The 17,045-nt window shown below is 37.1% G+C and overlaps 1 protein-coding gene across 2 annotated transcripts in view; it reads left to right on the forward strand.

The window, feature by feature from the left end:
- Positions 1-15,634: 15,634 nt before the first annotated feature.
- Positions 15,635-17,045, forward strand: part of LOC134213286 (alpha-tocopherol transfer protein) — a 43,437-nt gene continuing 42,026 nt past the window's right edge. Inside the window, exon 1 of one of the 2 annotated variants that reach the window (XM_062692192.1) lies at positions 15,635-15,925. The gene's annotated coding sequence lies outside the window, so the exon portion shown is untranslated. The remainder of the gene's footprint in view (positions 15,926-17,045) is intronic. The other variant, XM_062692191.1, reaches the window with a different exon arrangement.

Below are 17,045 nucleotides of genomic sequence, written 5' to 3' on the forward strand. Positions count from 1 at the left end.
GCGCAAAATGTTGGCTTTGGGGGGGTTGAGAGTAACCAACAGTGCATCATTGAGACCCATGTGGGCGGTAGCAGTGCGAAACCGCACCTGCGGGAGCGCAAAATGTTGGCTTTGGGGGTTGATAGTAACCAACAGTGCATCATTGAGACCCATGTGGGCGGTAGCAGTGCGAAACCGCACCTGCAGAGCGCAAAATGTTGGCTTTGGGGGTTGATAGTAACCAACAGTGCATCATTGAGACCCATGTGGGCGGTAGCAGTGCGAAACCGCACCTGCGGGAGCGCAAAATGTTGGCTTTGGGGGTTGATAGTAACCAACAGTGCATCATTGAGACCCATGTGGGCGGTAGCAGTGCGAAACCGCACCTGCGGGAGCGCAAAATGTTGGCTTTGTGGGGTTGATAGTAACCAACAGTGCATCATTGGGACCCATGTGGGCGGGAGCAGTGCGACACCGCACCTGCGGGAGCGCAAAATGTTGGCTTTGGGGGTTGATAGTAACCAACAGTGCATCATTGAGACCCATGTGTGCGGTAGCAGTGCGAAACCGCACCTGCGGGAGCGCAAAATGTTGGCTTTGGGGGGGTTGACAGTAACCAACAGTGCATCATTGAGACCCATGTGGGCGGTAGCAGTGCGAAACCGCACCTGTAGGAGCATTTTAAAGAGACTGTAAGGTGTTCAGCCGTACGGCACACTATTTTTGTACACACATACACGCTCACATGCACACATATAGCCTAAAGAGACTAATAGAAATTTTTGATTTGGACAAAGCTTCTTAGTTGTCGACCAAGTGTGACTAAGAAGGACGGCAGGGCTGTATGACCCAAGTATCCCAAAATAAACTATTTTTTCATGCGGTTTGAAAATGAGATTTTAGGGGTAACCAGTGCATCATTGAGACCCATGTGGGCGGTAGCAGTCCGAATCGGCACCTGCAGGGACACAAAATATTGCCCTGGGGGGGCCGTAATAGTAACCAACAGTGCAACATTGAGACCCATGTGGGCGGTAGCAGTGCGAAACCGCACCTGCGGGAGCGCAAAATGTTGGCTTTGGGGGGGTTGAGAGTAACCAACAGTGCATCATTGAGACCCATGTGGGCGGTAGCAGTGCGAAACCGCACCTGCGGGAGCGCAAAATGTTGGCTTTGGGGGGTGGATAGTAACCAACAGTGCATCATTGAGACCCATGTGGGCGGTAGCAGTGCGAAACCGCACCTGCGGGAGCGCAAAATGTTGGCTTTGGGGGGGCTTGATAGTAACCAACAGTGCATCATTGAGACCCATGTGGGCGGTAGCAGTGCGAAACCGCACCTGCGGGAGCGCAAAATGTTGGCTTTGGGGGTTGAGAGTAACCAACAGTGCATCATTGAGACCCATGTGGGCGGTAGCAGTGCGAAACCGCACCTGCGGGAGCGCAAAATGTTGGCTTTGGGGGTTGATAGTAACCAACAGTGCATCATTGAGACCCATGTGGGCGGTAGCAGTGCGAAACCGCACCTGCGGGAGCGCAAAATGTTGGCTTTGGGGGTTGATAGTAACCAACAGTGCATCATTGAGACCCATGTGGGCGGTAGCAGTGCGAAACCGCACCTGCGGGAGCGCATTATGTTGGCTTTGGGGGGTTGATAGTAACCAACAGTGCATCATTGAGACCCATGTGGGCGGTAGCAGTGCGACACCGCACCTGCGGGAGCGTAAAATGTTGGCTTTGGGGGGTTGATAGTAACCAACAGTGCATCATTGAGACCCATGTGGGCGGTAGCAGTGCGAAACCGCACCTGCGGGAGCGTAAAATGTTGGCTTTGGGGGGTTGATAGTAACCAACAGTGCATCATTGAGACCCATGTGGGCGGTAGCAGTGCGGATCCGCACCTGTAGGAGCATTTTAAAGAGACTGTAAAGGTGTTCGGCCGTACGGCACACTATTTTTTGTACACACATACACGCTCACATGCACACATATAGCCTAAAGAGACTAATAGAAATTTTTGGATTTGGACAAAGCTTCTTAGTTGTCGACCAAGTGTGACTAAGAAGGACGGCAGGGCTGTTCCCGTGGCTAACACAATAATGAAACATATTTAAGCAGGGGGATTCCCCTGCTTAAATATGTTTTAGTAATGCAAAATGCGTGATCAGTACACGTTATTTTTCGTCGTAAATGCGTAAATGAAGGATCTCACAGACACTTAGAAATGATATTTATTATTCAACTGACGGGGAAAGATATTTACAAAATTCGTTTGTTGTTTGCACTACTATTTACAAAGCACGCATTTAATTTATGAAATTCTCTTGGGTGACAAAATAGGATCAAAAACGTGATAAAATCAAGTCGAAAACGTGATGAAATCCGGTCAACACTGCATTTCAATAATAATTTTGTTTCGAAAAATGATTTCATGTTTGGACTTGTTCTCCTTTTCATCACAGACCATCGACCACAGTTTCAACTGTTTTAAGAGGCACCAATATCGATAAAGAGGCAAGGAATAACAGTCATCTTTTCATTTTAGCTTTCTTGCGTCGCAAAGACACAAGATACGAAAAGAAGAGAACCAGAAGAAGAAAACACGTACCGTCTACGGGGGTGTCATTGGGCCAAAATGTGGTATGCTCCAAGTAAATGTTACAAAGCTCTAGTAGTTAATATTGGAATCAAGTTGTAATTAGTTTACAAGCTTGAACAATAAATTTACCACTGTGTGGGGAAAAAATAATAAATGAGAGAAATTCTTCAAAGTTATATGTTGTTTAAAATTGGCCCATTCTCACCCCTCACAGGGGGTGACATTGGGCCACATACAATAACGTTCAGCGGTGACGATGCAACGATTCAATCGTTCAATAAAAATAATTGCCTACATTACGGCTTTTACCAACTATGTATGGCAAATCAACCAAAGACTTGGCCCAATCTCATCCCTTTTTAGCATGCATTGTTCGTTGCTACGAAAAAGCAAGTACGCTAAATAAGTATTCATAAAATTCGATAAAACCACAAACAGATTATCGTAACATGATCGCCAGGTATCCATCGATGTAAAATTTAGTTATGTAATAGATTTGTGGGTCATTACTGACACTATTTTAATACGGGTTCATTCGATCAATAGTTTTACATTCAAATTCCAAGCATTATGGTACGAGCACAATTAATCCTTGGAATTTGTTTTGTGATTTCCTAGACGTAAATTTTAATATAATTTAGAACCGTTTGAATTTTTCATCAAAATTCGTAACAGTTTCTGAGATATTAGAAGTTCAAACATTTTTCGTTTTTGGCCCAATCTTACCCCCTAGGCCCAATGTCACCCCGAACGACGGTATGTCAGAATATGGGCCCATAAGTTATACGATAAACTTCTGTGTGGAAGATCGTTATGAAACTTTATAGATGATGAACCATGTGTGAAATTCAATTATAAGGTGCTTCCACGGGATCAGTTTTACCCGATCCGTGCTGATAAAGTATTGAAAGTCAGTTTATTTAGGAATATTCTTTAATAAAGCAATGATTTGGCAAGCAATTTGTAAGTGTGGAATGCTTTCAAATCTATTTACAACAACCGATGCTGAATCTAATGGGTACCATCTGACGTAAACTCCACTCCTTGGCGTGCGCATAAAAGGATCTCGGATAAGTGATATAAAAGTGAAACAATAATCTATTTTTCCCAAAAACAAAAGTTGTAATGTTAATTTTAAATCATGCTTGTACTTACTGGGATACCCTATAGTTACTTCCTTTCACCCTGCAAGTCAGCGAAAGCTGTCTCTACTCGGATGCCTGGGAAAGATCCTTCCTTTTATGGGTTTTAATACTATTTGAAAAAGTGATCTTTCGGCGGTTGCTTAACTCTGCTTAACAAAAAAAAACATCTTGCTCGAGAAAAAGTTGAGTGAAACTTTTTCGTAAGTACTTATCTTTAATAATTCGTTAGAAAATACCTCAACGATTTTTTCAGAAAATTTCAAGAATGATTCCAGAATGATTCCTACATGTGGGCTTATTCTACGAGTAGAGTTACGTGAGGTGAGTCGTCTCACCTTGCTTGTGCGATTCCCACACTGAAAACCAAAACTACCCAAAAGTGGGTTGTTTGCACTCAAAACCGTGGTTTGGGCCAATAACCCAAATTTGAGTAAAATGACTTTTCTGGCACTAGGTAGTTTGCCTTTAATCCCATGTAAACAATTTACCCAAAGCTGAGTTTAATTTATCCAAAGCGGACCTTAATCAACCCAAAATAGAGAATATTGGATTTACTTAAATTTGGGTTATTGGGCTGAGCAACCTCGGTGAGGTGTTTGCATCTTGCTCTAGTTTTGATAGCAATCATGGGAAAGAAAGGGAAAACTACCCAAATTTGGGTAAATTTTTTCTGCGATATTCTCATCAGTGCGTATATTGAACTCAAAGTTTGGGTTGATTTATCTGTCCGTGCAGAGTCGCTATGAATGAGCTCAATTGGATTCTCACTGTACTCTTGAACTATGAATTTTAAGAAGCATAAATGTAACACTTTTCAAATGGAACAACTAATATTTTATTGTTCGTACACTTCGTTTTATATGAAGTGTGCAGTTGACCATGTTTCTAATATGCATGCTGGTAGATCGCGAAAACTGTTCGGTTTTGTTTTGCTTTGCGCAGCCGAAATATAAACTAAGGGCGCTTTTGATCGTGTTTCTGATCAACATGATGCTAGCTAGGAGGTTTAGAACAGGATTCAAGACGTTACCTCAAGACGTTTGTTGAAAATATCGAATCCACTTCATAGCCCTATTGAAAAAATCCATGTATTGTTTCATGATTCATAAAAAACCCAAATAGTTCTGATTTCGATCATTTAGCATATCATGTAGCTTTTTTTTTTAAATTAAGGTACACTGGGGGAAGTGGAAAAATGGGGTAAGTGTAAAAATTGATTCGAAAAATTGGAATTGTACATACTTTACAGTTTTTACCACACTATAACATTGTGCAAGAATATATTTTGATGCCCACACTAATACTGTATTAAAATTTGTATAATATAATTTGTAATTTTAGGTTTCGCGAGAAGTTAATTTTTGCATTCATATAATCAATTCTTATTTGCACGCATTGTCTCTTTTTCCAGTGAATTTGATTCACAGGTAACCATTACAATACAATTAAACTAATCACATTCAATTTGTAGTGGTTTGTACCATGAAAGCAAATAATTTTAATATTTTACACTTACCCCTGGTATCAAACATTGCGGGGGAAGTGGAAAAATATTCTGATCACGCAATTTTTTCCGCAATTTCCCTCCTGGTTTTATGTGAATCTTAATATGTTCCTTCTTTGCTATCATTATGATTTGAGTGGTGATTGGAATAATGTACATAAGAAAAAGCCTGATTAATCCACCTATCAGTATTAATGCCTTTCACATGTATGTTCACATGAAATGTATGAAAAAGGTAAAAATAGCACCGGTAGGTGCATATATTCCATAATTCACATTCATTTATATTTAAAGCAAATTTTGGTGTTGAATGCAATTTTTTGTGCGAACAAATTGGTTAAGGACAAGTGCTTAAAAATAGGAGATAATTTTGTACGTGTTTTTCGCACACACATACATACAAACACGCACACACAGACATCACCTCAATTCGTTAAACTAAGTTGATTAGTTTATAACCCTGTAAGCCCCATTTTTCCTATAAAAAAAATCATTTTTGGGGCGAACCTATAGATTTTACGTACACTTAATGTTTGAGTAGGCAAAACCAGACCTCCACTAGCTATTACAAGAATTCTTTGGGACCTATTCCGTTAAGGACATAGTTGGAAGAGTACCACAATGGCAGCCAATATGGCACCGGACCTTCCACGGGCCAACCCCACACCTCCCGCACTCCTCTCCCACCAACATTCGAATGCATCGAACAGCATCGAACAAAAGTTTAATATTCAAATTACTAACCTGTTCACAGCATATTTCTTTACTTCCCGTGATAATGAACATGTTTCTTCAATGAATCCTATGTATTCCGGCTCGAATTGTAGCATAAATCAGCAGTTTCGTGCCAATTTAATAGCCGTTCTCGATTTGTTGGGGTCATCACTGCACTTCACTTCTTCTCAAAGGGCATTGAAAAAGTCAAGCTTTGACTCACTTCTCCGCACATGAGCAGCCCGAAATGTTGATAGAATGCAAATTAAACACCACTTTTTGATATCAGTCACTTATTTGAACCGAAAACTTAGTATAAACTGCTGGATTTGCCCGAAAAAAAACGATTAAAAACTGATCGCGGAGCGAATGTAAACACCGCGGTGCACCGGCACCGGCAGCAGCAAACTAATAAGTAGGGTGGCTCAAAAAATAATTTTGCTTCGCCACGCTCAGTTGATTATGATTTTTAAATTGGGTTTCGGCTGGTTTGAATAGGCTTACCGTGCGCAGGTCGTTTCAGGTTTGTATGACAGTCGTCATTGGGCGATGGCGAGGGGGGAGACCATATGACTGGATGAAATATTTAAGAGCTTCAACTCCATAGACAATCCATATTGAATGGTCGTCCCAATAGTTGGAAGTCGGTTTTAATCGAAGTTGCGATTCTTTCGCATGATAATTAGGCTTCTCAGAAGGCATCAGTGAAACGTGCAATTCAACAAAATACCCAGAATTTGCATGTGAAATATATCGCACCAGGGGCAGATACTTCTAGTCTAGTCTAGTCTACACTATCGTACCAGGGGCAGATACTTCATACAAAAAGTGTGAAATAAGGGTGAGTGGAGTATAAAATGCTATATTTGCGTTACGTAATCAATGGATCTTTCCTGCGGTGCGGTTTTCGTTCACTGTCTCTGGAATGTTGCTTTCAGCTATGTGGGTTCTCTTTTCGCCAGCGTTTGGAGGGAAAGCGCCGTAGTCAGTGTAATAAAAGGTTTAGTTTCCCATTCTAGTTTTCATACAAACTTGAACCGGCTTGTGCTCAACCAGTTTTTGTTCGAATCGGTTTTTTTAGGACACTCGGAGCATGGGACGGAATCGAGTGAGCGTGATGGTGCTGGGTCGTTTTTTGAACCACCCTACTAATATTCTTTGTTTTTTTATAAATACAACACCAATACTACTACAGTATATGAAAGTTTTTACTGTACCAATACTATCAAAGCTTTGTTTTGGTACTCAACCCACCTTCACCTTAAGCCAATGAAGTTATTCGACAACAAATACTCAGAGCAATTACCGTTTTGATTTTAGTTATATGTAGCTACCCATCACAATTGAAGGTCAAAGTAATTTGGGTTTTCCACTTACCCCATCCCACTGGGTTAAGTGGAAAAACAACTCTAGTGGGATGGGGTAACAACTAATTTTTAAATATTTTTCCATGAATTTCAAGCAAACAAATTGGTCTGAATTAACGCACAGCTGGTGCAAAATTGACTGTTTTTGATAGCCCATTTTGATTGAATGCATTTAGATTATTTAAACTGGTTTTACACTAATTCAAACATGCACTTTCGATTTTTCCTTTTCCACTTCCCCCAGTGTACCTTACTTTATTAACGTGATTATATCATGTAGCTGTCAATGATGGTTGGATTTCAAAACGTGTTGTATGATGGACTTAAAGTGCGAACAAACACTTCAACACTGCCTAATAGTTCGTTGTTTGAATTCCATTAACAAGAGAGATATTTTGGTAGTTCAGTAACCTAAAATAAAAAAATGAATTTTTGTTATCTTTTCGTATAAGTTACTGCAACTTGCGCTTTAACTACGTTGTTAGTGGAATTCAATCAACGAACTATTGGCAGAGTTATAGAAAAATCCTTTGCACTAAAAGTATACCATACAAGAGTTATTCTTTGTGATCAAAAAACATAATTCACACCATTGGTTTACCATTTTGACTCTAGTCTAACTTTTGACTAGGGCCTAAGCAAAAGCACCTTGAACACTTTCAAAAAAATTTAACTTGATGTCTTCGGCAAAGTTTTAGGTAATCAATGAGGCTATGTGAAAAAAATATACACTGCGAAAAAAAATTGAATACAAATTCATATACTGCAACGAATGCCAAAGGGTTCAAACATGCACATGGTGTTGCCTCTACTATTGGCCAATGGTAATTTTGTAATTTTTAAATTCATTTCTTATATTTGTCTACTACTTGTTCATCCTGATCCACCCTAAAAAAAAGGATAGAATCACCGTCTTCGACCAGTGGTTGCACAGACTGAACACTTAACATCTAGCATGAGACAACGGACAGGACATTCACACAACACTCAGTGGACCAGGGGAGAACTTTTCGCTTTACGAAAACCTGTAAGTCCCTTTAATTAGTAAGGTTGAAAGATTTGGATTTGAGTATTACTACATAAAGTATTTTTTCCACAACCTCATACCACGAAAATGACCAACTACCGCGCCAATACTAGCATTTGTCAATAAATATCAATAACTCAGTAAAATTTGATTCTAGGTTTAATATAATCGAAAAACATGCGAAAACGACTGAAAATTTAAAAAATTGGTATATTTTATCTTATAACCGCTATATCTAAGAAACGGGAGCACTTAGAAAAAAAAATGCCATATACCTTTTACATTGAAAATTTTACGTACTTTCATAAAATCGAGCTGATAAAAGCATTTAAAAAAATTATAACTTTTTTGTCCATCATTTCTCCATTATGACTCATAGTGCAAAAAAATACATATATTATCTACTACAACATATCAAAAAATATAAAAAAGAGGAATTCGTTTTTGAGAAAAATCATTTTTAAGTTTTATTTTCAATATTTGAACAATTTTTTTCGCAGTGTATATTTTTTTTCACATAGCCTCATTGGTTACCTAAAACATTGTCGAAGACACTTTAACGATCGGGCAAGCCGTTATCAAGTAATATTTTTTTTGAAACAGTTCAAGGTGTTTTTGCTTAAGCCCTTGTCAAAAGTTAGACTTGAGTTAAAAAGGCAAAACTCATGATTTCACAGAGAATTACTCTAATGACAAAATGGAAGATAGACGGATAACTCCGAGTCACTCGAGTCGAGTCTCGGAATAGGAAAATAAAATGCAAGTGTGAGAGAAGTGACTTGAATCGTGCAATTAGAGTTCCTTAGAACTCTTTCGAAAATTATTTCAAGAATTCCTTCGGATATCGGAAATTATTAAGGAACTTCTGAAGGAATTTCCGAAATTTTCATAATTATGGTTATCTTTATTATCTAGATTTTCAGCCCGTGGTTGATTCGTCTAGTAATCATTCTCCAAAAATCTGTTTGGACATTCCTCAAGAACAATTTCGGAATTTACATCGGTGATAAATCAAGAAATTCCTTCAGAAATTTCTCAAGACATTGCTTTGGAAATTCAAAGATGGGATTCGAAGAAAATTTCGATTTTTTTTGAGAGTTCCTTTGCGAATTCTTTAAGGAATTTCTTCGGAATTTTTTAGAAATCCCTAAGAGTTTCCCATGGAAATATCTTCGGAAATACCTTTATTTCCTTCAAAAATTTCTTCAGGAATACCAACAGAAATTCCTTTAGGAGAAATCCTTTGAAAATTTCTCTAGGAGTTTATTCGGAAATAGATTTAGGAATTTCTCAAAGATACGTTTTTGGAAATCCTTCAGAAATTCTTTTGGGGAATCTTTCAAGAATTCACTGCAGGAAAATTATGCGAGGAATTTTTTTTATATTCGTCCAGGAAATCGTTCGGAAAAAAATCTCTGGAAACGCTTTCGAAAATTTTTAGCATGATTTTTGAAAGCGTCGTATGTTCAAATGAGAGACTCCTTCGTTGCTATCTCTTTCACTAATATCTAAGCTCGCTTTGCATTTATTGCAATATTTCCACCTCAGCTCGCTAGTCAAAGCTATTTTCTTCAGATCTCTGTTAGGCCGTTACAAATATTTAATTTGAATTATGTCCTACTGGTCTCCGAAAGGTCAAGGGGGGATAATAAAAAATAAATATTAAAATGGAAAAAATCAATAAAACTCCTCGGATTTGTTAAAAAATGTTTTGAAAATCCTCAAAATAGTCCGAATTTTTTTTGTTGCCCCTCAAAATATTATTTTTGGGCAAAAAAACCAAGGGGGAGGGGGACATAATTGTTTTTAAATATTTGTATCGGCCTTTATAAATCCGATGTAAATGTCAGTATGGCTTCGTAATAATCGAAAGAGAAAGTAAACAAAGAGAGCTTCTCTTTTGAACATACGACGTTTTCAAAAATCACATGAGATTTTTCCTGAAATTGCTAAGAAACTTCCTCCAAGAAATCTTTTTAGAAATACCATACGAAATTCCTTTTAAAATTCCTGCCAAAATTATTCCGGAAATTTTGTTGGAAGAATTTTTGTAGAAACTTATTAAAGAATTAAAAAGGAAATACTGATGGAAATTTCAAAGGAACTTTTAGATGAAGTTTCATACAGAAGTCTTATAGTAATTTTCTAATGATTGCTTAAAGTATTTCTGAAGTGATTGTCGATTTTTTTAAAAGGAATATCCAAAGGTCGAATTTCTAATTAAATTACCAGAAAAATGTCAAAAAGAATTAAAAAAAAATCCGAAGTCTTCTAAGAATTTCTTCCAAAAGTATCCGAAGGATTCTCCTTATGAATTACTGGAAGAATCTATTCCTGAAATAACTGCAAAAGCAATTTCCAAAAAAAAAATGAGTTAGAAATTTTGGAAGGTTTTCTTGAAACAATTTCCGTAGGCATTTCCGAAGAATTTTCTATAGGACCTAATTTCCGAAGGAATTTGAGGTATTTTCAAAAGAATTCCTGTATAAATAGGCTGACCAGATCATTTCGGTGGAAAAACGGGACAAACGCACTTGCAAAACGGGACATGTCAAAAAACCTTCTGACAACATTCAAGAGCTGTGGAAGCTTAATTTTCATTCCCCGTGTAAGAAGTTAGAGAAATTTTTTAGAGTGAATCATTCACCACCATAACCTTCTATTGCATTAACCCTCTACAACCCAAATTTTTGTTTTCGCTCAAAATCACTATTTTGCTTTCTGAAATCGATCTAAAATCGACCGGTTTGGGCATTAAAAATTTTCAATTCGTGATTTTATCAATTCCACACTTTGAATTTTTAGAATTTTGCAAAATCACTATTTTGCTTTCTGAAATCGATCTAAAATCGACCGGTTTGGGCATTAAAAATTTTCAATTCGTGATTTTATCAATTCCACACTTTGAATTTTAAGAATTTTGTTTTGCAAGTTTTTAATCCAATCGAATAGTTTCCTAAATCTATTGACCTTTTTGATTTTCAACATTTTTACAGTTTGAACATTCTTATCCAATGCTGACTAATTGAGATTTTTAAATTTTCAGAAGTATTTTCCGTGAAACGAGTTCGATAAATATTTTAGCGTGTAACATTCATCTCTATAACCTTCTATTGAATAAGGTTAGTTGTAGAAAAATACTAAACTACAAATATTTCACTCTTCAAAGGTATACGAGCGAAAACACGGAAGAACAAAATATTACTCAATTTTTAATATTTTTTTATAAATGTGTAGAGCTTTGAAAATTGACTTTAAAACACATTTAAACATGCTTTGAAGTTAATATTATTGATCAAAATCAAAAACTTTTCAAAATTTAATCAATAAAAAATTTAAAAAAAAATCAAAATGCCCCGTCTAAAGGCGGCCTTGGGCACTAGAGGGTTAAGTTAGTTGTGGAAAAATACTAAAATACAAATATTTCACTCTCCAAAGGGACGCAGAAAAAATACAAAAAATACGCATTTCTCAAAATATTAAAAAAAAATGGGGAAGTTGGATTTTTTTAAAACTGCTCTTACACATGGATTTTATTACTGACCAATATCAAAAAGTTTTGCAATTCTGAACAAATCAATATGACAAAAAATTGTCAAAGTATCAAAGCCCAAAGCCGGTCTGAGCTTAGAGAGAGTTTGAGTTGAGTTTGATTGATGGCTCGTAGTTGCTACTCCATTATGACCACCAGATCAGCTGTTCTTGCACAGGGAACCAACAGATGTTTGTTTGGGACTAGCACACATTTTCAATGTACAAGTACTGGTGATCTCGTTTGTTAGGTCATACTGGCGCCTGCCACGTCAGAATGCAAGTCAATGTAGGGAAGATGGAGGAAATGATGATGCAATCACTCGCCCACTGCAAGCCGAATATACCTCTGCACTTGCCACGAGCTCATGCGGAATTTGTTGGAATTTTTGGGTTAGGTTCGAGAGGCAGAGGTCCGTCTTGGTTAACGAGCTGCCAATGTAATAGATGGGAGAAAGCAACTGATGGAATTTCTAATTGGATGTAGGAAACGAGCTCTATAGTTCATTTCCAATTCTAGCAGATTACTGTTAGAATACTCAAGTTGAAGGTATAGGAATAGTAATGGAAACGGTGTGGAAGTCCATTTCCAGTTCTAGCAATTGATAGAACATGAGAAATATAGAGAAAGATACAAAGTAGGAGAATTTAAAGGGACCTGGGATTGAACCCATGACCTCCTGCATATAAGGCAGAAGCAGTAGCCATAAGACTACCAAGTCCGCTTCCAAAGCCGGTCTGGGCTTAGAGGATAAAAAAATAAGTTTGAAAAAAGTTCAAAAGATAAATGTGGGTGGAATTATTGATTTCCCGTACTAAATAAAAATTCATGAACATAGGTGAGAGAAAATCTACAGAATATCAAAAATATCAACAAGTAAAGAACATTAATAAAATGTAATTTAAATTATTCCCATCAACATGGTTGGCGCATGTGAATAAATGTCAAATCTTATCGATTCACAGTGATTTTTGATCGAAATTGATTTGAAAGACGCTAAAACTAGTGTGACTAGCCTTAAACTCGATCTTATTCAGGTGATGTATAAATTATTTTTTATTATCGTCTTTTACAGTGGATGATTTTGAAATATTCAGAATTGTTCAAAAAGGCTTTGAATGATCCCCAATGTTTCGAAAAGAATCATTCAGGCTTTCGAAAAAGTCATTGAAATGGAACTGTATGAAAAAATCTCCCGTTGTCACCTATTGTCATTAACTGTTAAAAACGTTAAGTTTTCTCATATTTTTCTTATATATGTTGACTTAGTTCGACTTTTGTCAATCCATGCAAAATACATGACGGCATAAATAGCTTTCTCTTAAAAGAAAAACTAATAACATAACATCTCAAACTTTTTTGATGGGTTTCATTCACTTTCTTTGTATTTGGTTTTAGATTCCTGCCTAAAATATTGAATTTGTTTGAATGATATTTTGGAGCTCTTTGGAAGAATCAATGGAAAAACGGGACAAATTGAGGATTTTTTAGATTACGACGGGACAGCACAATAAGGTCCAAAAAACGGGACTGTCCCGTTAAATATGGTACGCATGGTCAGCCTATGTGTAAAGGAATTTTTGAAGGAATGGCCAGAGTAATTCAAGAATATCGGAAATTCCTTCGGGAGTTCATTTGGAAAATCCTTTGGGTGTGGAGACAAGCCAGCCTAGGGCTGAAAGTCTCCTTAATAGAGAAATAATAAAGTTAGGAAAATCCTGAAGAAAACTTCGGAGGAATTATGGGAGTCGAGGGAGCGGAATTTCTGACCTGGAAGAATTACTGAAAGTATTGCTAACAGTGATAAAGGAAATTGCGTAGATATTTTTTTTTAAATTCTTAGAATTTTTTTTAAAGAGTTTTTGAAAGAGATCCTAATGGATTTTCTAAAGGTAGTATTTCTAGATTCATTTGCCGAGAATTTTTTTTAAAGAAATTCCTTGAGGACTTTTGTAATGTATCCCTGGGGGAATTTACGATGGAATTTCTGGAGGAACTTTTGATGGTATGCCTGAAAGAATGTCTAGATGACTAACCGAGTTATTTCCTAGGAGTATTTCTACGAAAAAAGGCTGGAGAAAATCCTGAACGACCTATAAGATAAATTTATGAAATATCACCAGGATGAATGCTTTAATAAATATCTGAAAAAATTTCCGAAGCAACTCCTGAAGTAAATTCCAAAGAAATATTCGAAGAAGTATGATGATGGATTAACCGCAATCCCGATATTCAAAACAGGGATTTGTGTTACTACTGTCCGAATTTTCAAAAGAATTACTAGATTAACTCCAGAAGGAATTCCTGTAAAAAATCTAGAAATTTGTATGTAGAAATGTATGTGGAAATTCTTTCGTGGACTTTTTGTATAATTCTTTAAGAAATTATTTATAAAAATAGTCGGAAAACTTTTTTTCAGAAAAACTTTGGCGTATATTAAATTTTGGGGAAAATATTCGATTTGGCGAGTCACTGTCCCATCGTGCCCCAGCTTAACTCCCCCAGTGATGAAAGCTCTAATGTAGAAGCTCCATCGAGGCCTGGATGCCCTAACAGGTTACCTGCTTAGTTGAATGATTTGCAGAAATGCTGCAAAAACTGACTCCCCGGGTTTGTCAGAATTGGACTTCACTGACTCAATCATTGACAAAATAGTCATACTAATGTTGCAGCAAGTAAATTGGTAAAAATTTTGCCTCTTGAGCCAGTTATTTATCCTTGTTGCGTCTGTGGTTGTTATAATCGTTGTATACGGCACATAAGGCAATGTGGCTTACTTTCTCGTTTCGGCTCTATACATAAAGTGAGCCGTGTAAAGCTCATCTACAGATAGAAGATGAGGCAGAATAGTCATAACACAAAATCCTTTGTTGAAATGGTTGTAGGTACACCTGAATCAACCAAAGATCGAAAAAGTCCTGAAAAAATTGTTTAGATCTAATATGTACTGTCTACTAACAGATCACCCACCTCCCTGACTACGATATTCCGATAAACAATCTGAATCAATTCTTCCGCATTATTATGAACACCCAGGGTACACGAACGTCCAAGGCTCAGCAGCTGACTGGAATGAAAATTCTTGAAGGCTTCTTTGGTGAGACAAAAAAGAATTTTAGTGTGCGTTGCGAAATACAGGAAAACCAAATTATGAGAGTTTTGTTGGTCAGGTTTTAACATTTCAGAGTCACTTAGATAGTATTTTTCTATTCAACTGATGCTTTGTAACAATAACTCATTGGTAAATCTTAAGAGTTTGAATAAAACAATCAAGCGTATTTTAAAGTTGAAGCGCAGATCACTTAGAATGGAGGATTGTTATTCAAACAAGAAGAAATTGATTAAACGTGAATTTAACTAAACTAAATAGTCGACTTAAAGTGCATGGAAGTAAATTAATAAAAAAAGTGAGCCAAATGTCTGACATCTTTCTCAAAATAGTCAACTTTTTTAGACGCAAGAGCTCAGAATATTATAACTTCGTATCAGCTGGCTCTAGCTTAACTCAACGAACGTTGGTGCACACATTTATCCATTCTGATTTCCTTATAATTCTCATCAAAGCATTTATTCTTATTCCAAGCATGTTTCATGCAAACGACTTTTCCAGCTTCGACAAAAGCAAATTCTACCGATCCTAAGTGGTATCACGAGTATCGCATGTTTGCTGATGCCGGCGATTCGATCGTTTGTATTCGCGCACAAATGGATCGAACCATGCCTCCGCGGCCACAGTCAAAACAATAATCTTATAATCGTACCGAGTTGGAGCGCGGCAAAACAGTTGCATTTGGTGCTTCGAACGGTTCAGATCGGTGACGACTTGCACTAACTTCTTGGGAGCGCTCGAGGACTGGTGGTTTGATTTGTGATTCGAAAGGAGGAATTGGTGATTTTGTTTTGATTCCCGCGTTCGTAGTGGCTGACCGCGTTGAAGTCTCTTCCAACCGGTTGGAACAGTTGGACTGAAGACCGAGACTGTGCTGTGCTGGTGATTGTTTGTGTTTCCCATCGAGAAACGTTCCGGCTTAATAGTTACTGGTTAGTGGAATAGATTCGGTAATTAATGTTTTAGATAGGATTAATTGATGTTCTGCTGAGGACGTTCAGAGTGCATATTGATGGTTTCCGAACGATTTTTTTTGTGTGAAAAAATTAACAAAGGTGATATATTTTACGCGAAGCCTTTCAAACTCAGTTTTATTCTCAGTTGACATATGTATCAGAATTATACATGTATAAATCGAAAAACTGAATGTGTAATTATTGTTAAAAAAAGTTAAAATTGTGCGCAATGTTTGGAGAACAGCAAATTTTTCTTCCTAGCAAATGTATTTCAAAACTATAAAATATTCATTTGTGGAATTTTCAAATTTGTAGACTTCATATTCATCTTACAACCTTTCTCGAAGATGACAACCTTCTAGTTGGTCAAGATAACAACCTTCGTGATTTTCGAGTCAAATGATAGCCTTTCGATAGGATTTCCAAAATCTGAATTTCACAAAGAAGGAAAACATTTTATAGGTTTGGAGAAATTAATAATATTCAGAAACTAGTGTTTTGTCATGGATTTTGGTACTAGTACATTTTGAGCGAGACTTTTTTTAAATTAAAATTACCCATTGAATTACGGAAACCTTTTCCTAAAATTTTAACTTGGCTTTATTTAGTTTCATCTGAAATAAAAAATATTGGCAGGAAATTGTAGAAATCGAAAAATTTTCCACGTTAGAAGTGGATACATCCTTGAACATGTTCATTTTATTTCCAAGTTCCGCTGCCATAAAAAATGGCAAAGATCAATGTGGCATATGCAAAACACAAAATCTCGTTCATCCCATTCTGCGTCAACAGTGCAGAGTGCTTGGTTGCGAATAAAATTAAAACCAGTCAATATTTAGTGTGAATAGAACCTTGGCAATTTGATAGTATCTTGGACAGCACAACGACCTGTTTGTTGATTGCCGACCATAATCTCGCAATCTTTACTGCGCAATTTTGTATGCTGCACACATCAGAGTGACACATAAACGCTTCGTACTTTTTATTTGAATTGCATGCCTTTCCCAATGAGGCTGGGGTGTCAAAGTACACTTATCTGGTAAAGTACATTACAAATAATGCCTCCATTCCTCGTATTTAGTTGAAGAAAGTGACACGTTACATGACTCAGCTG

This window comes from Armigeres subalbatus, chromosome 2, assembly GCF_024139115.2.
Source record: "Armigeres subalbatus isolate Guangzhou_Male chromosome 2, GZ_Asu_2, whole genome shotgun sequence".
Classification (NCBI taxonomy): Eukaryota; Metazoa; Arthropoda; class Insecta; order Diptera; family Culicidae; genus Armigeres; species Armigeres subalbatus.